General features: G+C 42.2%; 1 protein-coding gene and 1 pseudogene across 6 annotated transcripts in view; one reads left to right on the top strand and one right to left on the bottom strand.

The window, feature by feature from the left end:
- Positions 1-24,273, bottom strand: part of Dag1 (dystroglycan 1) — a 67,011-nt gene that overhangs the window by 36,411 nt on the left and 6,327 nt on the right. For 2 of the 6 annotated variants that reach the window (XM_063248857.1, XM_013159610.3), the window contains exon 2: positions 11,891-12,016. The exons of 3 other annotated variants lie outside the window; for them this stretch is intronic. The gene's annotated coding sequence lies outside the window, so the exon portion shown is untranslated. Of the gene's footprint in view, positions 1-11,890; positions 12,017-19,316; positions 19,341-24,273 lie in introns of those variants that run through there. One more of the 6 variants, XM_063248858.1, reaches the window with a different exon arrangement.
- On the top strand, positions 2,510-3,296 carry LOC100734099 (ras-related protein Rab-7a-like; annotated as a pseudogene).

Below are 24,273 nucleotides of genomic sequence, written 5' to 3'. Positions count from 1 at the left end.
ATTCCCAGGAGGGAAGAGAGAGAGAAGAGAAGAGAAGAGAAGAGAAGAGAAGAGAAGAGAAGAAGGCTAGGCATGGTGGTGTATGCCCGTAACCCCAGCATTTAGGAGACTGAGGCAGGAGGATCACTGTGAAGTTGAGGCCAGCCCAGGCTACATAGTGAGTTTAAGGCCAGCCTGAATTACACAGCAAGACCTTGTCTCAAAAAAAGAAAAAAAAAAAAAGGAAAGGAAAAGAAAGGAATGGAATGGAACAGAAAGGGAAAACAGGCACATTGATTTTGATAGCTACACACAACACAATCCCTGCCCCACTGCTCACTCACACCCCTACATTTGTCCTCTAGGGTTACAGACTGCAGGAACCAAGCTCCTAATTGCAATCAAAAATTCTTACCAGGTCCCTAAGCCCCAAGGTTACAAAGGGAAACAAGGGTATTTTAAAAGTGTTTTCCTCTGGAAACACTACAAACACAAAATATACCAAAAAAAGCATTTTGTTTAAGTGACTTTGAGTTATAATGGAAGAAAATGTCACAGTGGAGGCTTAAATTACTACATTAAGCTATGTTTGCTTTAAATTAAAAATAATTGTATCTTCTCTTACCAGCAGCTTTCCTTCTGGAGGAAAAAGCAGACTAGACTGTCCCACAGTTGCAAGGCCCTTGAGCTACAGAATGCTGGGCAGCTTAGGCGGCATCAGCCAATATCGGATGCACTATATAACAATCCACTCACAATAATGCCATCAGCTGCCTGGCCTCCTCTTTGGACTTAATACAGTGACAGTCATTCACACTGACAGTGTGGTGGCACACGTCTCAAATCCCAACACTATCTGGGCCCTTTCTTGTTGTTTGAGTTGGGATCTTGCTATGTTACCCATGTTGTTCTCATACACAAGCTTCAGACCAGCTTCCACAACTTAGGGGAGATCCTGCCTCATAAGTTTAAAATGTTTTTGCTACTGTGTCTCTACCCTAGCTGACACTATGCTGTGATTTTTTTTTATCATTTATCCTCCTTTTTCTTACTTTCACTTGGCCCAAACTCACTCTGCAGAGCCTGTTTTTTTCTTGCCTTTAATGAATGTGCAACTTTGCTGCTGCTAAAAAATTTTTTTAAAAAATATTTGGGGATTCTTTTCTTTTTTTGGTACTGAAAATCAAACTCAGGACCATGCACTTGCCAAGCAGGTGCTTGTGTCACTGAGCTATATATCTAGACCTGTTTTTAAAACCAGGTATACATGATGCGTATCTCTAATTCCAGCACTCAGGAGGCTGAGGCAAGGAGGATTGTTGCAAGTTCAAGGCAAGCCTGAAATATATAGCAAGTCCCTGATTCAAACAAAAGCAAAACAAAAAAAAGTTTTAAAGCGTTAAAAAGGCCTGTGGATGTAGCTCAGTGCAAAGGCCCTGAGATCTAACCCCAGTACCAAGAGAGGAAAAAATGTAATATACACAAAGGTAAAACCATTTGGTAGAGTATAAGTGAAAAGAGGCCCTCAAGTGAGCAAGCTGGGTTTTCTCAGTATCTCCACAAATGATATTCTTAACCTTATGCCTCTAAACACATAAATAGATATCTTTTTTCTTTGTAGTACTGGGGATTGAACCTAGGGCCTTCATACTGCAGCATATTTCCAGCCCTTTTTATTTGTGACAAAAGGCCTTGCTAAATTGCTAACTTGCCCAGGCACAATCCTGCCTTAGCCTCCTAGAGCACCAACACAAGCAACACCACAGGTCTCCTACTCATTTTATTTCATTCAGACAGAACGATCACCAAGAGTTCAAGGCCAGCTTGAGCTATAAAATGAGTTCAAGTCTGAACTATACAGCAGGACCCATTTAAAAAAAAAAAAAGAAAAACAAAGGTCAGAAAATATGATACACTTCATCACTCTATTTTTGTTTTTTGGGATTTTTTTTCCCCTCCTTTTGGGCTGAGATTGAACTCAGAGCCTCACCACTGAGCAATACACTCTCAGCCCTGTTCCTTTTTTAAACTGATGAGAAGAGAATTGGGAGAGTTCAGCCTCAATGGATAGCTCTACCTCCTCCTCAGCCCCTGCTGTGTGCAGCAAACTCAAATCCTGCACATTCTACTCTCCAGGGCACCCTCTCACACATTCTTATTTCTTCTGAGACTATATCTGAAGATAAAACCCTGAAGATGGAATTCCTGGGTCAAAGGATATGCACACCAGAATTAACGAATACTGACAAGGTGCTTTTCCATTTATACCCAGACTAAAAGACATGAGTAAGTTTACCCTTACTTTCATTCACACTGAGTTATTATCCAACTCTCATCAATAACAAGAAATAGAAGAGGAGGGAAGATAAAGCCCACGGAGCTGGCGCTGGAAGCAGTGCTGAAGGCTGGGAGAGCAGGGTGGAATCTTTGAGAACCAGAGCTTGGCCTTCCCTGCCCCTCCTCTCAGTTGTCTCCTCCTCAGCAGGAGCCCTCGTGACATTCCCAGCCCAGGGACCCCAACATTTGAAGAATGACCTTGAGGAAGAATATGTTGCTAAAGATTTTCATCCTGGAAGATTTAGGAGTTGAAAAGACAACACTCATGAACCAGTATGTGAACAAGAACTTCAACAGCCAGTACAGACCTCCTGACCAAGGAGGAAGTGATGGATGACAGACTAGTCACATGCGGACCCCGACACGGCCAGTCAGGAAGGGTTCCAGTCCCTCAGCGTGGCCCTCTAGCATGGTGTAGACTGCTGTGTGCTGGTGTTTGATGTGACAGCCCGCAAAATGTTCAAAACCCTGGACTGCTGGAAAAATGAGTCCCTCTTCTAGGCCAGCCCCTGCGACCCAAAGAACTTCCCTAGTTATGGTAGGGAACAAGAGCAACCTCGAAAACAGACAGTTGCGATGAAGAAGAAAAAAACAAACCAGGTGCTACAGCACAAACAACATCCCCTACTTTTTCCTTTTTTGAATTTTTTTAGGGGTGGAGGTGGGGAATCAAGGTCCTGCTCTGTAATTTAGGTTGGCCTTGAACTCACTAGCCCAGGCTGGCCTCAAACTTCTGAAGATCCTCCTGTCTCAGCCTCTTGATTACAGGGATTACAGGTATACATCACCATGCCTGGCAACACTGCCTACTTTCAGACCAGTGCCAAAGGGGCCACCAATGTGGAGCAGGCATTCCAGACAATTGCACAGAACTTGTTAACCAAGAAATGGAAGTGGAGCTGTACAATGAATTCCTTGCACCCATCAAACTGAACAAGATCCACCAGGTCAAGCTCTCAGCTGAGAGCTGCAGCTGCTGAGTCTTAGAACCAAGAACACACTTAGGCCTTCAAACATGGCCACCTCCTTTTAACACAACAGACATTATCTCTCACAGCTAGCTGCCAAAAGGAACCTCAATCCTTCCCTGCACTATGCACATGCAGGCAGGCACCTACGCAGGCACCCACACCAGTCCATACCTCCACAGTTCCCACCCTCTATGAACCCCAAACCTAGCATAAGGACAAAAAATTCTGACACAGAATCAGCATGGGAATCATGGGTTTACTGGCCACTGAGGGGAATGAACTGTTCACAGCTAACCTGTGCACCTGATTCTTTTAACAGTCTTGTAGTCTTTTTTCTTCATCCTGTCCCCATACCCCCTGGCTCCTTGGGAAGGCTGGTACCCCAGCTCTTCCCAGGCCTGTACCCAGGCTGATCAGGCTGAGTTCTGTATATATCTGTTAACACTTGTTACTTTCAACTAATCAGATCTTTTTATAGTACCCATTTATTACATAATGCTTCTTAGAAAAAAATCTTAGTATGTCAATATATGCAACCAATTAAAATGTATAAATTAGTGTAAAAAAATAAAGAGGGAAGGTGGGAGCGCTAAAACACCACGAGATAGAAATAACTTTTTTTTTTTTTTGTCTTTTTCCTTTTTACCCTTACCGAGGATCGAACTCACGACTGCCTGCTTGCAAGGCAGGCACTTATGCCGCTGAGCTAAATCCCCAGCCCCAACACCACGAGATAAAGTTTTCCTTTTTCTTGACAGTGGCAGAGTCTATCACTTATTAAATGTGGGGTGAAACAGGATCTGCAGAGTGAGTTTAGGTCATGTAAATGTAGCAAAAAAAAAGAGAAAATATTTTTAAAAATGTATACCCTAAAGCATAGGGTGCAGAGACATGATAGCCAAGTTTGCCCTTCTTGAACTACTCAATTAGTAGCATGGTGGGCAATAGGTGCCACAAATTCACTATGGGAATAATGGTATATAATAGCTGGCATTAGGACACAGAAGGAGACTTCTAATATACAATGAATTGAAATACAGCAATGTGTTTTTCTAGTCAAAACTTACTAGCTCAGCTGCGAGTGGTGGCACGCCCATAATCCTAGCTCTAGAGAGGCTGAGGCAAGAGAATCACTCCAAATATTGAGGCCAGCCTGGCTACATAGTGAGCTTAAGGGTCTCAAAAAAAACAGCCAGGCATGGTGCACATGGCTATAATCCCGGCACTCAGGAGGCTGAGGAAGGAGGATTCTCATGAGTTCAAGGCCCAGCCTGGACTACACAGCAAAACTCTGTTACAAAAAATGAAAGCAAATGAAAAACTATCTAGCTCAGAGCAAAATCATTATTAAGAATGTAAGAGATGGGGCTGGGGATTTAGCTCAGCGGCATAAGCACCTACCTTGCAAGCAGGCAGTCATGAGTTCGATCCCTGGTACCAATAAAGAAAGAAAGAAAGAAAGTAAGTAAGTAAGAGACAGCTGGGCATAGTGGCACACACCTATAATTTCAGCACTCAGGAGGAGGCTAAGGCAGAAAGATTGCCAAGAGGTCAAGACCAGCCTGGGATATACTGGAGTTCAAATGTAGTCTGAACTACATAGCAAGGCCCTGTCTCAAAAGGAGAGAAAAAAAAATAATAATAATGTAACATATCTAGCGATGATGGCACATGCCTATAATTCCAGCAGCATGGGCAGCAGGGGCTAAAGCACAAAGACTGCTATGAGACTGAGGCCAGTCTGGGCTACATAGTGAGTCCAAGGCCAGCAAGACACAGCAAGTACACAGCAAGACCCTATCTCAAAAAAAAAAAAAACCAAAACAAAAAAAGGACAGGAGAAATATTCCAAATAATAATTTATCTGTGTGCTCTCTGCTTCACTGTTGCCTGAACTGCCAGCCCTTGGGACCAAGGTACCTCTTAGGACCAATTTAAGAATAGCTCCAGAAGCTGGGCATGGTGGCACACACTTGTAATCCTAATACTCAGGAGGCTGAAATAAAAGATCACTTCAAGTCTGAGGCCAGCTACAAAGTGAGTTAAAGACCAGTGAAAATTTATCTCAAAAATAAATAAATATAATAAATAAAATAAAAAAAAACAAGAACAGCTCCAGGGAGCAGGAACACAGATGAAAATGCTGAACACAAGGACAAAGAGAGACTGAGTATTAGAGTATTCATGGGGACTGAAGACTCAGGGCCTTCACAGTGAACCCCAGCTCTCGTTCTTTTTCTTTTCTTTCTGGTTTTTTTGAGCCTTCTGAGTGCTGGGATTATAGGAATTCACCACATATTTGGCCTTCTCTTTTTATTTCTAAAGTAAAATGTGTGTTTAACTTACAACGAGGCCCTGAGTCCAATTTCCAGTATCAAGCATCACCAGAGATAGGGAGCTCCCTAATCATTAAATTACTCTGACTAGGTTAAAACTTGCAATCCTCCTGCCTCAGCCTCCCAGAATACTGGGATTACTGGCATGCACCACCAGGCCCAGCTCCAAGTCTACTCTTCAAACTGTAGTTTCACTGTTCTGAAAACATGATTTTTACTAACTTATTTCCAAATCTCCCCTTACCACCTATTGTTTCCCAACAGGCAGGCAGGATTGGAAAGGAATGTTCCAGCCCTGTTGTGCTGTAGGTCATACTCTGCAAGATCTGTGCACACTGGGAAAAAACTAGCTGTGTCAGGCCCAACCCATCCTCTGGGACCACCAACCAGCCCAGCTCCACTTCCACTACTCATCTTTCTCACTAATGAGCCTACGTTATTCACATGAACAATTAACTCAATAGAAATTGGTGCCCACAACAGCGACAGACAATCCCATCATCAGAGCACAAAAATACAAAGCTGTGCATGTTTATGACACAAGTTTAAGAAAGAGACGAAAAGAAGAAGGAGCCACAATTATGGCATAATTTTAAATAATACTGACATCAATACAAACACTATTAGATTACTAGGACATCTGATTCAGTGAACTTCCTGTACAAACACTTTTTCAAAGCCCAAAAGAAAGAAAAGTTAGCCACTGGCCTGGGACAATTTTCAATTTGGTTTCTGTTTTGTTTTTTGAGATAGAGTTTCATTATGTTACTCAGGGTGGCCTCAAACTCTCCTGCCTCAGCCTCCCAAGTGCTGGGATTATAGAAATGTGCCACGATCCCAGCACACCTGGGATAATTCTGTTTGGGCTCTGCTGCCTACTAGTCATCCACTGACGTGTGAAATGAAACAGAGACTTCCTCTAAGGATCTCTAGTGCTGGACAACATCAGAGCAGCCCACCCAGAAAGCAGAGTTGGCGTCCACATTGTCAGGCAGTTTTAACATTGTACTGTAAATCTCTCCTACAGGAGATCAGCCTTTTCTTCACCACCAACTGTCTGCAGGTGGCCTGACACCTACTCCAGAGCAGTACCCAGCAGTCTTTCTAGCCCTTTCACCAGCACAACCCATGCCTCCTACAGTCTGCAATTCTTGGCATTCTCCATCCTAATAAAAGACAATTCTAAGAAATCTTGAATTCAGCTGGGCATGGTAGTACACACTTATGATCCCAGCACTTGGGAGGTTGAGACAGGAGGATCATTACAAGTTCGAGACCAGCCTTGGCTACAAAGCGAGCTCAAGGCCAGCCCGAGCCGCACAGAAAGACCCTGTCTCAAATTTTAAAAAAGAAAGAAAGAAAGAAATCCTAGATATAAAATAAGAAATGAAACCTAGTCTAAGAGCAGAAGAATGTGGTTCAGGGGTAGAGTGCTTAACATACATAAGGCCCTGAGTTCAATTAACTTAATAATCACACATACGCACAAAATCTATTCTACTATCTTAGGCCTAAAAGAGATCATGGCAAACATACAGGATATAAAAGTTTACTTGACTTCAAAGTTATTTAAATATGGGCCAGGGATCTAGCTCAGCAATTCAAAGCACTTGCCTGGTAAACGTGAGGTTGTAAGTGTGATGCCCAGTACCAAAAAAAAAAAAAAAAAAAAAAAAGTTATTTAAATATGTGCCAGATTGGGGCTGGGGATTTAGCTCAGCGGCATAGCACCTGCCTTGCAAGCATGAGGTTGTGAGTTTGATCCCCAGTACTGACTTAAAAAAAAAAGGGCTGGAAGTTTAGCTCAGGGGCCCAAGCACCTGCCTGGCAAGTATAAGGTTCATGAGTTCAATCCCCGGTACCAAAGAAAAAAATAAATAAATAAAATAAATATATGCCAGGCATAATGGCCCAATCTTGTAGTCCTGGCTATTTGAGAGACTGAGGAAGGAAGATCACAACTAGAAACACCCTATATCAAAAGAAAAAATAAAATTGGACATGATGCACATGTCTGTAATCCCTGTACTCTTGGGATGAGGTCGTGAGTTTGATCCCCGGTACTGACTTAAAAAAAAAAAGGGCTGGAAGTTTAGCTCAGGGGCCCAAGCACCTGCCTGGCAAGTATAAGGTTCATGAGTTCAATCCCCGGTACCAAAGAAAAATAAAATAAATATATGCCAGGCATAATGGCCCAATCTTGTAATCCTGGCTATTTGAGAGACTGAGAAAGGAAGATCACAACTAGAAACACCCTGTATCAAAAGAAAAAATAAAATTGGACATGATGCACATGTCTGTAATCCCTGTACTCTTGGGAGGCTGAGACAGGAGAACTGCAAGTTCAAGCCCAGCCTGGGCAACCTGGTGATTCAGTAAGGGTCAAAATACAAAAAAAAAAAAAAAAAAAAAAAATTTTAAATACAAAATTTTTGCTCAAGTATTTCAAAGAAAGAGACATTAATGGTAGCTGCTGTTCTATTGGGTTGTCTTGTAGTCAAATACTGTGTTGCTTAAATTGTTCTGATCTGCTTTGTTATGTCCTCTTTTGTCTAATCTCTTTAAAAGAAAAAAGAAAAAAAATAAAATACAAAATTTTTAAAAAGGCCTGGGATCTGGCATGATGGTACATACTTGTAATTTCAGCACTTGGGAGGCTGAGAGAGGAAAACTGCTATGAGTTTGAGGCCTGCCTGGGCTACACACTGAGGTCAAGGACAGTCTACTGTGTCAGGAGAGCCTGCCTCAAAAAAAAATAGGGAAGGGATTAGAAACAGCATAGTACCAGGAAAAAAAGAAGACTTGAAGATTAGTGGAATTGAATAAAAGATACGGAAACAACTCCAAGAACATTCAGCTACTTAATCTCTGACACAGTGGCAAAATATCTTCACTGGAAGAAAGACAGCCTCTTTAATGAATGGTGCTGGTAAAGCTGGTTTTCTACATGCCAAAATTAAACCTAGATCCGTATCTCTCATGATGCACTTATAATCAAAATGGATCAAAGATCTAAATATTAAAACATAAACAATCTGAACAAAACCCTAACTACATGAGAAATATTACAAAGAATCAACAACTGACATCTTATCATATTAAAAGCTTTTGCACAGCAAAATAAACCATTGATAGTGAAGAGAAAATCCACAAAAATGGAGAAAAAAATTTATCAGCTATTCCTCAGACAAATGACTAACATCTAGATTATATAAAGAACTCAAAAAAAAAAAAATCAAATCCCAAATTTAAAGACCAAATTCAAAAACAGGCATCTGAAATGACACTTCTCAGATGAAGAAGTAAAAACAGCAAAGAAATATATAAAAAATAAAAAATATATATATAAAAAAATACCACTGGTCATTTGAGAAATGCAAAGTAACACTGAAATCCCATCTCACTCCAAAAAAATTACTATCATCAAGAAATCAACCAAAAAAAAAAAAAAAGAGAGAGAGAGAGAACTTAACCAATAAATGAGTGTAATGGCCATGCACTACATCTATAGCACTCAGGAGGCTGAGACAGAGGAATTAAGGCAAATTTGAGCCCAGCCTGGGCTATGATAGAAACCTTGCTTCAAAAACAAAACAAAACAGGAAAGTAAATTAAAAACAGGCCATATGCCTATGGATGAATGAATAAAGAAAATGTGGGGCTGGGGATTTAGCTCAGCGGCATAAGCACCTGCCTTGCAAGCAGGCAGTCGTGAGTTCGATCCCTGGTACAGATAAAAAAGAAAAAGACAAAAAAAAAAAAAAGTGATATTTACATATAATGGAATACTACCTGGCCACAAAAAGAGTAACCGAGATATTTTTAGGTAAATGGATACATCTTGAAACTTTTTCTTTTGTACCAGGGATCAAACTCATGTCCTCATGCTTGCTAGGCAGGTGCTTGCTGAGCTAAATCCCTGGCTCAAGACTGTAATTTTAAGTGAAATAAATTAGGCACACAAGTTTAAATACTGCATTATTTCTCCAATATGAGAAATCCAAAAGATAAATAAGAAGCAAAACAGAGATATTAGAAGGCATGAAGAACTTGTTCAAATAGAACAATGGAGGGGAAAGGAAGAAGGGAAGGAAGGGGGAAAAGATTGGGAAAAAGAGAATGGAAGAAAAATGGAAACAAAGCTTTTGTAAATGGGGAAAGGGGTAAAGGAGAAAAGGGGTATGGGGAAGAAAAGAATTAAGATATATTCAGGTACAAATTCCCCCTAATGAATGTGATCATATGTATTGCAGACATGTACTAATACAAAAAAGCTATAAAATAAAAAGTGCTGGATATATCTCAGTGTAAAGGCCCTTGGTTCAATATCTATTACTGGGGGAAAAAAGATAGATAGACAGAGATAGACAGATGGATGAATGGAGGTGGGTGAATTGGCCAGCACGCTGGGGTGTAGTTTACCACTCCCTGGGTTCAATCCCAAACAGTAAGGGGGGGGGGGATTAAATACAAATGAGTATTCTTCTGGGCATTGTGGTATACGCCTATAATCTCAACACTCAGGAACCTAAGCAGAACTGCTACAAATTCAAGGCCAGCTTGCATAATAAGACCCTCTCAAAAAACAGAATAAAAAAATTTTTTATAATGTGTGAAACAACAGCAAAACAAAAATACCACAGGCACATACCAAGTGTCAGCTTGAAGGAAAGCCTGTACCCAGAGTTGAGACCAGTAGGTTGAGTCCAGGACCACAGCCCACAGAGCATTCCCTATTCATACACATACACACACATACACCACACACACACACACACACACACACACACACACACACACTGCCATCAAACAGGGTAATTATAAACAAAGAACAAGTTCTGGTTGCTCTCATTTTTCCAGTTTCCTATAGCAGAGGCTATGTCCTACATGGAAAAGCAAGAAAATCCTCTAAAACAGCTTTCAAAAACAAAATGTTTAGGGCTGGGGATTTAGCTCAGTGGCAAAAGCGCCTGCCTGGCAAGTGTAAGATTCGATTCCCCGTACCAACAACAACAACAAAAGAGCAGCGGTTTTAAAACAGAATGTTTGTAAAATAAAGGATCAGGTTTGTAGCTCAGCTATAGAGCACTTGCTTGAGGCCATGGGTTTCATCTCAGCATTGAAAAAAAAATGTATAAAATGAAAAATGACAGAGTTTGAGTCAGCTACTGAAATCATACCAGGACTAACCCTTCATTTTACAGATAAGGTTAGGTAGGCTTCCAAAGTTCCTTAAATGGGAAACAAAGAAGCACAATAATTGTTTTTAAAAACTGTTTCCTAATTCTCAAAAACAATTTATTCCAATCAAAACAATATAAATGAAGGTAAAGGAAGCGAAGAACCTGTTTCTGTGTGCATACTAGCAGTCATCATTTAAATTCATACTTTGGAGAAATGGAAATTGCAATATAATTTTTTTTTTTTTTGTCTTTTTCGTGTTGATCGGTACCAGGGATTGAACTCAGGACCGTACATTTGCAAGGCAGGCGCTTATGCTACCAAGCTAAATCCCTAGCCCCACAATATAAATTCTTAAAAAACATATACACATTTGCCAGGCATGGTGGTGCACACCTGTAATCCCAGCACTCAGGAGACAGGCAAGAAAAACATTCAAGTTCCAGATTAGTCTGGGCTACACAGTGAGCTCAAGGCCAGCCTGAACTGCATAGTAACACCATCTCTCAAAAAAAGACAAAAAAAAAAAAAAAAAAAAGCATATATACTTTTATGGTAGATTTTCTTAGAAACTATCTTAGAAAATAATAAAATTTGGAGCCAGAAAATATAATTTACTTTATTCTTGATCATTGTTCAAATGCATAATTTTCTGTAGCTTCTCTTTAACATGTGCATAATAAATAAATGTAGTTGAATTCATATTACATATATACTATTTTTCCTAAGAATAAAAAATAGGCCAAGAGGAAAGCCGAAGAGTATACAAGATGGGAGACAGATGATAAAAGGCAGGAGAGCTGAAAGTCAGAGAAGGAGGACAAAGTGAATGGGAAGAAGGAAGGGCCTCGGAGTGGGACAGCGAGCTGAACCAGATCTCCTCAATCAGAACACAAGGACATCCATGCATTCTGAGGAGACTGGCTGGACAAGGGCCACCAGGCCAGCCTCTCCTACAGCTCCACATCTCCCATGAAGCAGTGCCCTGGTATCTGTTCTAACATCTACCAGGGCAAAGTATAAGACAAGAGAAAGCCCAGCACCCCAGCACTCAAACCACTGCCACCCTTGCCAAAGAGACCAAACCTGCAGCTGCTCAAGGTTTGGATCCAGATGCTTGATGCACAAGAAATAACAAGAGCAGCCCTGAGGTGCAATCTGCTAAGTCTGAGCTACAGGGAACTCTTCAGACTCGGGTTCTTCGACAGGTAACTGTAAGAAAAAGGAATAAAGGGTTTCTTTGAATTAATGAGACTGAAGGCAGACGTGGTGGTGCTGTAATCCCAAAGTACTCAGGAGGCTGACACAGGAGAATCTCAAGTTTTAGGCCAGCTTGAGCAATTTAGTAAGTACTCAGGAGGCTGACGCAGAATTAACATGAGTTTGAGTTAGCCTGGACTACAAAGTGAGTTCAAGGCCAGTCTGAACTCCAAAGCAAAATCCTGTCTCAAAAAGACAAAAAAGAAAAAGAAAAAGGACTGTGCGGTGGACTGATAACTGGTGGTCAACTTAAACACCAGCTTTACTGAATCAGTGTGATGCTCAATCAGTGTGATGGCCCACCTGAGGACTGTCACCAGCATAAAAAGGAGACTTAGAGAGGAAGAGAGAAGCATTGTGAGTTCTGCTACATGTTGCTGTTTGGCCATGAGTTCTGGAGGAGCCTGCCATGCTGGCTTCCCTAATATGAACTTGGCTGTTATCACTGAGAAGCTCAGGACCTTGTTGCTGAGAGAGGTGCAGTTCACTTTGGGGGAGCTCTGGTCCTTTGAGCATCAATTCCTGGCTCCAGAGGGCAACATGTGTGCTGTTTAATCTCCAGAAGTTTGTCACACTGGCTTCCTGGCATGTACTCAGCTGTTCCCATCATCAGAGGAGCTTAGGACCTCACTGTTGCTGAGGATGGCTGTGGTACTTCTCAGGGGAACCCTGGTTTTATTTTGAACGTTGCTTCTTGGCTCTAGTACAGAACCCTCGGCCTGCTGGCACAGATCCTTCACCCACTGGCACAGACTTTCTAGCTCTCATCATTGACCTTTGGGCCTTCCCAATGCAGATTCGTGAAATAGACTTGCATGAGTCAGGTTTTCAGCTGAACTCATGCAGGTTATTACCATGAGATCCAGGCCCTCGGCTGGATTTTCTAGGTCTTTAGTGTTGTAGACAGATTTCCTGCACTTTCTATTTGACTCCTTGGGTGACCATTATAAATAATACTATAAACTATGTGTTCTGTATATAATTGTTCTTGCAACCTCTGACTACAACAGGCTGGCACTGCAACTCAGTTTAGGGCATTGACCTAGCAGGCACAAAGCCATGAGTTCAAGTTTCAGCAACATAGGAAGACAAAAGAAAGAAGGAAAGGAAGGACAAACTTGCAGACTTAAGACAAATACCAGTTCATAAAAACAAACAAAATTAAACTACAGTGCCCACGAATGCACATCTGGGAGACAAAAAGTATAAAGAAATGAGAGGAAATGAATAGGAAGTCCAGGTTAGTGGTCACTTTTGGAGGGAAGGCAGGAGAGTGACGGTGCAGATCAGTAATGGAATGCTTGCCTCCCATAGTTGAGTCCTGGTTTCAGTTCTCAGCAACATTCACAGGAAAGGGAGGGAAAAGAGAGAGAAACAGTAAAAAATTAGGGAGTTAACGCAGGGGATGTAATAGGGCCAGCAAAGTTATATTTCTTGACTACATAATTCATTAAGCCACATTTTATTTTTTGGTCTTGTTTTTCCTATTTTTATTTTATATTATATACGGGGAGTGGGGGGCATGTGTGCCTCTGATTCCTGCATCACAAAGCAGGCTGGAGGGTGATAGGAGAGACCAGAGAGAGGACTTTGCAGAGTGGCCAGGCAGTAGTTCTAAATTATTTGGGCATATAGATGTGTGTGTGGCCTACTGCGTCATTTCCTGCTGCTGCTGCTGTGCACAGGGTGTGGGAGATGGGTGCAGGGGCATGGGCAGCCCTGAGATATGTGTCAAGGTACAGAGAAAGAACCAACTTCCGAGTGGAAACTAAGACAGCAAGAGTGAACACTGGAAGGCAGTCTGGTGTGGCTTACCAGGTAAAAGTGAAATCCCTTGTCTGTGACAGTTAGAAAAGCAGTAAAACTAGAAAGGATATGTAAGAATTTTTGGACACTCAATAAAACAGAAAACCTTTACTCTATTCCTGAAAACAACTGAGAGATGCATAAAAGACCCAGGCAGGTGACAGCGGCAACATCAGCTTGATAACTAACAGATGTTCTAGAATGGCACACAGATGCCCTTCATCAGAGAGACATCCACTTGGTGCCAAGTGGACCTTCTGCATTCATCTTTGCTCACTGGCTCTCTTTTTGTGTGTGCCGCCAAGGCCTTGCTAGGTAGTCCAAGCAAACTTGGAACTCATTATGTAGCCAGGGCTAGATTCAAACCTTCAGTGGCCCAAGTGCTGGGAATACAGGTGTGTGTGTACCATTATGCCCAGCATAAAATACAGTTTATTTATTTTATTTTGCTTAATTATTTTTTTAATACAGTACATTTCAAAGCTGGGTGTGGTGGCACATATCTATAATCCCACTCTGGTAAAGCTGAGGCAGGAGAATCACAAGCTTAAGCCTAGCCTAGACAACTTTGTGATTTAGCAAGAAACACTATCTTAGAACAACACAAGGTGGCCATATAGCTCAGAGGCACAGCGCCTAACTGACAAGTACAAGGTCATGAGTTCAATCCAAAAAAAAAAAAAAGGACCACCAGAAGGCTCAAATAATTCAGAACTACTGCCTTGCCACTCTGTACGGTCCTCTTCCCAGGTCTCTCATAACACTCTCCAACCTGCCTTGGGATGCAGAAATCAGAGGCACACGGAACCTGCCTGCCATTATTTGCCAGGGACAGGACCCTCAGAGTCTCTTTAAGACACACTGTCTTCTAAAAATACCAGTTGTTGGGACCAGGGATGTAGCTCAGTGGTACAGCACCTGCCTGGCAAGTGCAAGTCCTGAGTCCAATTCCCAGTACACAAACAAAACAAAATACTAATCGAAGCACTCATGTAGTCCCAGCACTCTAGAGGCTGAGGCAAGAGGATCGTTGCAAGTTTGAGACCAGCCTAGGCTACAAAGTGAGTCAAAGGCTAGCCTGAATTGCACAGCAAGATCTTGTCTCAAAAAGACAAATAATAAATAAATAAAAATATTAGAAATAAAAATAGCAATTTAAGCAAAATAATCTTTCTTTCTCCTTCCTATTCTGCCTATTCGGGGCAACAGCAGGGGCCATACCTGTCTTATTCATCACCAGACCCACCCCGGAGATGTAGAACACTGCCCTAAGAATGACTCAAAAAAACTTCCTGACCTTGGTGTGATGGTACAAACTCTGGAAGCTGATGCAGGAGAACCAAAAGTTTAAGGCCAGCTTGGGCTACTTAGGGAGACACTGCTTCAAAATAAAAAGGGCTAAGACAAGCTAAAGCACTTGCGTAGGATGCAAGAAGCCCTACGTGATGGTCACCACTGTAAATAAATAAACCACTAGCTAACAATATGAAGTGATAATGTTCTACAACTTTTAGCATATGTGCCATGAAGCAAGCACCAGTGTTCTACAACTTGAGCCACACCCTGGGGCTTTTTTTTGAGACAGGATCATGCTATGTCACTGAGGCTGTCACTGTGTCCTACAGGTATACACTACCATGCTCAAGTAAGGCTATACAATTCTTGTTTGCCAATGATACCTAAATAAAGCTGACAAGAGACCACTGCAGAATGAACAAACAAAAGCCGGCAGCAACAGGACCTGCCCTGGGTACCAGTTGAGAGTCCATCTCACAGTCCTAGCCCAGTCTGTTTTACAAGTTTCTTTCATAGTATTTCATCTTAAAATCCTTCTTAGATCAAACATCTCTTTTCTGTAATCTTTTCCAATTATAAACATAGGCTCATTAAGCAAGCTAATAGGTCCAAAGAACTTAGAAAAATACTTGACAAGCAGGACACAAAAATGATCATTTCTCTTCAATTGGTTTTTGGGGTTTCTTTTTTCTTCTTCTTCTTCTTTTTTTTTTTTAACCAGGAATCGAACTCAAAACTTCACACTTGCCAGGCAGGCCCTTATGCCACTGAGCTACATCCCCAGCTGAACTGGTATTTTTAGAAGACAGCGTGTCTTAAAGATTCTGAGGGTCCCGTCCCTGGCAAGTGACTGCAGGCAGGGTCTGGGTGCCTCTGGTTCCTACATCACAAGGCAGTTTGGAGAAAGGCATGGGAGACTAGAGAGAGAACCTTGCAGAGTGACAAAGCTGTAGTTCTGAATTATTTGAGCCTTGTGTTGTTCTGAGATAGTGTTTTGCTAAGTCACAGGAGTGAGACCTGCAGTCCCAGGGGACTCAGGACACTGACATAGGAAGACCACTTAAGCCCAGCAGTTTGGGTTAGCCTAAGTAAACTAGCAAAACCCATTAAAACAGGAAAAAAATGGAAAAAAATGCACATACAAATTACAAATAATCTTAATTCAATCACCCACATCCCTTATGGGTATTACACTTCTATGTTTAGATAATACAGAATACATTATAATACAATCCACTTTGGTGGACTGGCTAATGGACTGGGATGTCTCCTATGCGAACCACTAGATGTCCTGCTTTCTCTGCCCAGATCTGAATTATACACACACACACACACACACACACACACACACACACAGAATAACCATGGATCTAAAAAGCTATGCCAGTGGCAGAAATGAACTTACATCCACACAGGGCTTCTTCTGTCTACCCCAGGCTTCCCCTCCTTTCCTCTCCTTTCCCTCTCCTCTCTTTCTCTTTTTCTCTCAGCTCCTTTCCAGGGCCTCCTCTCCTGTGCACTGTTCCACATTGCCCAGAACCACTCCAGGGCTGGAAGCAGCACAGTGGACCCTGAGTCCCTTCTCCTATCAGAGAGCTGAGAGCAAGCCCTGAAGAGCATACTTCCAGGTCCTCTGGCAGAATCCATGCTCTCTCACCTGGGACAGGTACATTACCAGCAAACCATGTTTTCTTCAGTAACCTATGGAAAGGGTATATCATCCCAATTTTACTGAACAGAGTTCAAGGGCCTGACTTAAGATCATACCAGCATGGGCCCCAGCATCTATTTTGGCAGATTTCTTCTTCAGGACCACTTTCTGTTGCTGAGGTAACTGTTTTCACTACCTGACATTACTTCACTCATGCCAAAAATCTTGCCTGTCTTGCCAAAAAGCAATAGTCTTCAGTGAGGTAGACTTCACTTCTTAGGAAGGCGTGACTCAATACCCTATGACCAGCCCTATATGAAAAAAAACTCTCCTTAAGAAACTCCACACTGCCGGACGTGGTAGCTCACGCCTGTAATCCCAGCACTCGGGAGGCTGAGGCAGGAGGATCGTTGTGAGTTCGAGACCAGCCTAGGCTACAAAGTGAGCTCAAGGCCAGCTGCACAGTGAGACCCCATCTCAAAAAGATTAAAAAAAAAAAAAAAAACTCTGTAACATCCTATAACAAGTATTAGCATTTACAGTGCAATCTCAGCATGATAAACATGTTTTATTCTTTCATTTGACAAAATGCCACTTTCAGTCTTAAAAGAAATGCAAGCACTCTACTTAAGCAAAAGGATAAAAACCTAGGGGTTTTTTTTTTTTGTTAGTTTGTTTTTCGAGACAGGGTCTTCAGCCTGGCCTTGAACTTACTATGTAACTCAAGCTAGTCTCAAACTCATGGCCATCCTTCTGCTTTAGCCTCCCAAGTGCTGGGATTGCAGGTATGTGACACTACACCTGGCTGGATCTTTTTAAATTTTTTTTTCTCCTGTAATAAAAGAAAGGGATGCTGATACAATGGGACACAGCTATTATCTTAGCACACAAAAGACTGAGGGTAGGATAGGGGAGTTCAATGCCAGCTTGAGTTACATAATGAGTTCCCCCAAAAAAACAAAGAAAAGGGTGAGTAGTACAGCACTTGCCTAACATTCACAAGGTCCTGGATTTAATCTTCAGTATAAGAAGGAAAAAAAAAAAAAAAGATGAGAAGGAAGGACGAGTAAAAGTCAGGCACACACCTGTATTCCAGGGCTCTAAGAGGCTGGAGCAGGGAGACAAATTCAGGCCAAATCTAGGCAACTATGTGCGAACCTGTCAGAAGATAAAAACGGGCTGGGGACGTAGCTCAGTGATAAGTCCCTGGGTTCAGTCCCTAGTACTACTAAATAGGAAAGACGAGGGAGGCAGAGAACAAAAGGTGAAAAAGGCAAGCACCAAGGAGAAGACCAGTGTCAGTTTTTCTCTCAAGACACTTCCATGAAGACAATGAAATCACATATAATGTAGTATCAAAGCAGCCTGGGATTTTTTACTCTGAAGATGAAGTGCAAATTCCAGAACCATTCCAAAACTTACCACGTGGCATTCTGAAGGGCAAATTCCTCAAAAGCTACCCAGCCAAACAGGTAGAAAAGCCCTTCACCAATTCCTTGTGCCATGCACAGAACCTGACAAAACTTACAAGTCCATACTTTCAAACAAGCAGGGGCTGGCAAGTGTGTCTATCTGTCCTCTCATTGAAACCAGAAGTAATCCTCACAGATTTTGCTCCAGGGCCAAACTGGCCTAGGGTCTAGAGTAGAGCTGACTAGTTTTACAAGGTAGCTCAACTCAATGAAAAAGTATCCACATTCAGAACAAATCTTGTTTTTTAAGAAGCCTTCAGGTTGGGGGTACAAACCAATGCTTAAAGCACGTTTAGCATGTACAAGGCCCTGGCTTCACCAGCACCAAAAATAAATAAATAAAAACAAAACAAAAAAGGGAGAGGGAGACCTTATGCTCTCCCTGTCTATCTACCTACACATTCATATTCTGACATTACTGTATTTTCACAGAGCTCTAAAGTTGATTATGGTTAAAATAAAGAAAACGACAATACAAAGCTCATTTTCAATCCCAAACTGATCCTGTGTCCGAGTGGGTCTGGACCACAAGAAAGGCCCAGAGAAAGCACCCAGCCTCTTATGAGTAGGCAGGCATTCTGCCACCTTTGGGAGCAGCAGGCCTGCTTCTCCAAATATGGTTCCTGTCAGAGCTGCTAAAAGCATGAGCTCAGGGCCACAATGAGTCCCACAAGAGTGTTTATCAAAATACGAAGGCCTGACCGGACATGGTGGCACACCCCTGGTATCCCAGCACTTGGCAAGCAGGAGGGTCAGTGGGCCACACAGTCTGGCCTGAATTATGTGGCCAGACCCCACCTCAGAAACAAAGAAAGACAGAAAGAAAGAAAGAAAGAAAGAAAGAAAGAAAGAAAGAAAGACAGACAGACAGAAAGAAGAAAAGAAAAAGGAAAGAAAAGAAAAGAAACCTAAGGGCTAGTGTACTAAATGAGTGGTAGTGTGCTTACCTAGCACAGGTGAGACCCTAGCTTCAGTAATATACCACAAAACTGGAGCATAGACCTGGAGACAAAGCCCAAGTACTCACCTGCCTCCAGAATTCTCTAAGGACCAGCCAGCTCCTCCTCACCACCCAGTGACCACAGAAGCCAGCAGGCTTGACAGCAAGAGGCTGTGTCTGGGGCAGGGTCCACAATAGGCCCTATTTTCCCTGGAGGCAGGGCAGGGCAAAAAAGGCCAGGACATTCCTCCGCCCCCTCACAGAGGAAAAGGGCACAGGCAGCTTGGGGCACCAGAGGCTCACACAGGAAGGCAGGCATTTTCCTCTCCAGCTGTTCAACTCCAAAGCAGACTCTAGGAGGATTCCAAAAATAAAATCCATGGGGGCCATGAGGTGCCATTTGATTGAATCTGGCACATGAGACTACCCACACAGGAGACTCTTCTAGTCAGCAACACCCTATTTGTAAGAAAAAAGTCCAGGGCTTCCAGGACACAGGCGACCCCACACTCCTGTCATCTGGAGGCTGGCACTAGTGGGCAGAAACACCAACTTCTGCTGAAGATTTCTTCCTGAACCAAGGAATCTAGTCACTTCCTGAACTACTGCTTGTTTGTTGTCTTTTTTATTTTTGGTTTTGTTTTTTGGCACAGGGGTTTGAACCCAAGGGGTACATGCTGAGCTAGATTCTCATCCCTTTTATTTCAGTAGAGGGTCTTGCTAAATGGTACAGGCTGGTTTGAATCTGTAATCCTTCTGCCCCAAGCCTCCTGAATGCTAGAATTAAAGGTGTACACCACCAGGTCCAGCTAAACCTACTTTTAAAACTGAAAAAAACACATTTTTCAGATTGCCAAACTCAGTTTTAGTTCTGCATTGTGGACTCTTGACAAAATATGATCCAGGTAATCAGAAGAACACTTGGGGGAGGGATATTTTTGCGTTTTGTTTCGGGGTATTAGTGATTGAACCTAAAGCCCTCAAACTGAGCTGTATCCACAACCTTTTTTTAGAGTTTTAAACAGTCTTGCTAAATCACTAAACTCCTCAGGCTGATTCTGAATTTTCAGTCCTCCTGCCTCAGCCTCCCAGAGCCTTGGGATTACAGGCATGCCACACCCAAAACAAGAAACTCTGAGACATGGAATCCTGTTATTTATTTATGACTGTAATAAATTTCATTTGATTTTTAATAGAGTTTCTTGGTTGGACATGGTGACACATGCCTATAACCAGTACTCAGGAGGCTGAGACAGGAGAGTTGCTATGAGTTTGAGGTCAGCCTGAACTGCATAGTGAAATCCTGTCTCAAAAAGACACACACACAAAAAAAAGTTTTTCTTCTGGTTTCCTCTTGGCAAATTTTTCCACTTAGGCAATTTAATCTAACACTACTCAAAAACTAAAAATAAGCCAGGCGTGGTGGTACATGTCTGTAATCTCTGCAGTTGGGAGGCTGAGAGAGAAGGATCACAGCAAATTCAAGGCCATTTGGGCTACATAAGCCTCTATCTCAAAAAAGCAAAAAAAAAAAAAAAAAAAGTGGGGGGATAGAGTAGGGTTTCATTACATTGTCCAGGCTGACTTCCACCTGCAAATTTCCTGCCTCCATCTCTCATATAGGGAAGGATTACATGTGTGTGCTGTTGTGCCCAGCTTGTAGTTGAACCACACAGGGAGACCCTGGCTGCAAAAAAGAAAAAAAAGAGAGAAATGAGATAGAAATACAGAGAGAGACAGAGACAGAGATAGACAGGTAGAGATAGAGAGAGATGCCACTTTAAGAAATCCTGTCCAGCCTGACGTGGTGGTACATGCCTGTAATTCCAGCAACTGAAGGCTGAGGCAGAAGGATTGCAACAAGTTTGAGATCAGCCTGGGCTACAAATCAGCCTGGGCTACAAAGTGAGCTCAGAGTCAGCCTGAACTGCACAGGGAGAACCTGCCTCAAAAAAAAAAAAAAAAAAGAAAAGAAAAGCTGTTAAACCCTGAGATGGCTAGGGGTTAGAGGCTGCCAGAACAGCTAAAGGCAAAACAGAGAGGCAAAACCAAAATATTTACAAAATCAAATGAGAAACAAGTCCCTGCCTGGAAAGCATAAGGTCATGAGTTTGATCTCCTGTACATACACACACAAAAAAAAATCAAACAATAAGAAATGTCTTCAAATTCCACTAATATATACACCAATTAGTGCCAAATTCTGTTTTTTGGGGGTTTTTTTGTTTTTGGTACTAGGAACTAAACTCAGGATCTCAGGCAGGTGCTGTGCCACTAAACTATATCCCTGGCCCAGTACCAAATTCTTTAAAATGATTACTTTTTCCCCCCATAAAATTAAAAACAAAAAAAAAAAGAGCTTCTTATTTGTAGATTCCCACACTCCCTGGCAAAATAACATCCACAGAAATGAAAAGCAAGCCTGGCATGAAGAGGAGGCTGGGCATGGTAGTACACACCTGTAATCCCAGCTCTCCAGAGGCTAGCAGAGCCACATAGTAAGTTCAAGGTCAGCTTGAACTACATAGCAAGATCCTCTCTTCAAAAAACCAAAACACTAACTATAAAAATAAAACGAATCTAATGCCTAGATTGGAATTTTTTTTTCCTTTTTTCTTTTTATCGGTACTGGGGATCGAACTCACGACCGCCTGCTTGCAAAGCAGGTACTTATGCCGCTAAGCTAAATCCCCAGCCCCCTAAATGCCTAGATTGATTTGTTTCTTAGCCTGGGGATTAAACCCAGAACTTTGGCACTGAACTACAACCTCAGTTCTTTTGAAAATTTTTATTTTGGGGCTTAGTAAATCACACAGGCCAGGCTCAAAGTTACAATACTCCTATTTTGGGCTTCCATAGTGCGGCTGGGTTTTGGGTTTCTGAAGTCTCCTCCTTCCATGGGGTTTTTTAGGTTTTTTCTTACCCTGAACAAAGAAGTGGTCAAGAAAGCTCAAAAGGTTGTGAAGTTTTACATTTATTAAAGGTAGGACAGAAACATGCTCTGTACGGTAAGTGCAGGCCAATTAAAAATAGGAAAAGAAGGCTAGGCATAATGGCTCACGCCTGTAATCCCAGCACTCAGGAGGCTGAGGCAGGAGGATCGTTGCAATATTGAGACCAGCCTGGGCTACAAAGTGAGCTCAAGGCCAGCCTGAACTACATAGAGAGACCCTGTCTCAAGAAAGATAAAAAGGAAACGAAAGCATCTGCCTGGCAAACATGAGGTCATAAAGTTCGATCCCTAGTACCCAAAAAATAAATAAATACAAATAATAGGAAAAGATCTACACTCTACAGGTGAGAGCAGAACATTGTGAAAGCAAGAGTACATGGCCAAGACCTCTAAAAGTGGCCCCTTTGTGTATCTCGTACTCATCAGGACAGTCTAGGCTGCCTTAACAAAACCTGTTTGTTCGTGGACGGAGGTGGGCAGAGAGACGACCATGTAATCCCAGCATTTGGGAGAATGAGACATGAGGATTATTCAAACCAGCCGGAACTACATATTGAGATCCTGTCTCAAAAAGAAAAAGAAAAAGAAAATCCTGCCTAATTCTCATAAGAAGAATTTTTTTTTTTTTTGTCTTTTTCATTTTTTATCGGTACTGGGGATTGAACTCATGACCGCCTGCTTGCAAGGCAGGTGCTTATGCCGCTGAGCTAAACCCCCAACCCACATAAGAATTTTTAAAAATCACTCTCTGGTTCCAAGTGCAGGGTTTTTAGGAAATGTCCTGTGAATGTGTCCTGGAACTGGACAGGTCATATCCACTTCCCACACAGTCTGCCATGTCCTAGTTTTCTGCCCCAATAGTGCTGGGATTACAGGTGTGCACCACCAAACCCAGCTAATTCCAATGTCTGTATTTTAGACAGCAATATGTTTAAAGAAAATAAGATAATCCCCATCACTCCCTGGGTCCAATCCCAGGCTCAGTCATTCAGTGGACTACAGGTGTAGCTCAGGGATACAGTCTTTACCTAGCATGCTTGCACCCTGGGTTCAATGCACAGTACCACAAAAGGAAAAATTAGCTTAAGAAGATACAAGTCAAAAGCAAAGCCTCAACACTATTAAATGTACCTCATGACATACAAGATAGACATTTAGCAGCAAATAATTTTTTTTAATATTTGAAGCAAGTACATACTTACAATTCCAGCACTGGGGAGCCTGAGGCAGGAGCATCATTGTGAGTTCAAGACCAGCCTAGACTATAAAATGAGCTCAAGGCCTGCCTGAACTGCATAGAGACCTTGTCTCAAAAAGACAAAAAAGGGGCTGGGGATTTAGCTCAGCGGCATAAGCGTCTGCCTTACAAGCGTGTGGTTGTGAGTTCAATCCCTGGTATCAATTAAAAAAAAAAAAATGAAGTGGATATAACTCAGAAGTACAGTGCCTGCCTGAAGTGTGAGGCTGTTCTGAATTCAATTCCAGGTACACACACGCACACACAAAAAAACCACTGAAGCAGAATCCACATGTGAGGAGTTCAGAGAATACACCATGTGTGCAATTACAGCTGCTTTCAGCTTGAAAGATGCCAGGTCCCAGGCCCATCTGAGTCTCAGAAGTCACTGAAGCACTGCTGTGCCTGCCCAGAGACCAAGGAGGCATGTGATGCATGCATTATCAAGAAAGGAGAAAAGCACTGTGGACTTCTAATTTAAGCCCACAAGGAGTGCATACAAACCCTGACTGATATCTAAGATACAATCTGGTGGTCTGCTCTGTGAATGAATATCCTTGAAGAATGAAGATTAAACAATTTTGGAAGTTCTTTAATGAGCTTTGATAAATGGATAGTCATAAATTTATATTTTTTAAAAAAGAAAAAAAGGGGGGGGGTGGGGATTTAGCTCAGCGGCATAAGCGCCTGCCTTGCAAGCAGACAGTCGTGAGATCGATCCCCGGGACCGATAAAAAGGAAATAGACCAAAAAAAAGGAAAAAAAAAAAAAAAACCATTTGAAGCCAGCTGTGGTGGTATATGCCTGTCATCTCAACACACAGAAGGTTGAGGATTATGACAAGTTCAAGACCA

Source organism: Cavia porcellus, unplaced genomic scaffold (genome assembly GCF_034190915.1).
Source record: "Cavia porcellus strain 051 isolate PalLab524CR breed Dunkin Hartley unplaced genomic scaffold, mCavPor4.1 scaffold_5, whole genome shotgun sequence".
Lineage (NCBI taxonomy): Eukaryota > Metazoa > Chordata > Mammalia > Rodentia > Caviidae > Cavia > Cavia porcellus.
This window is presented reverse-complemented; position numbering and strand designations above follow the sequence as displayed.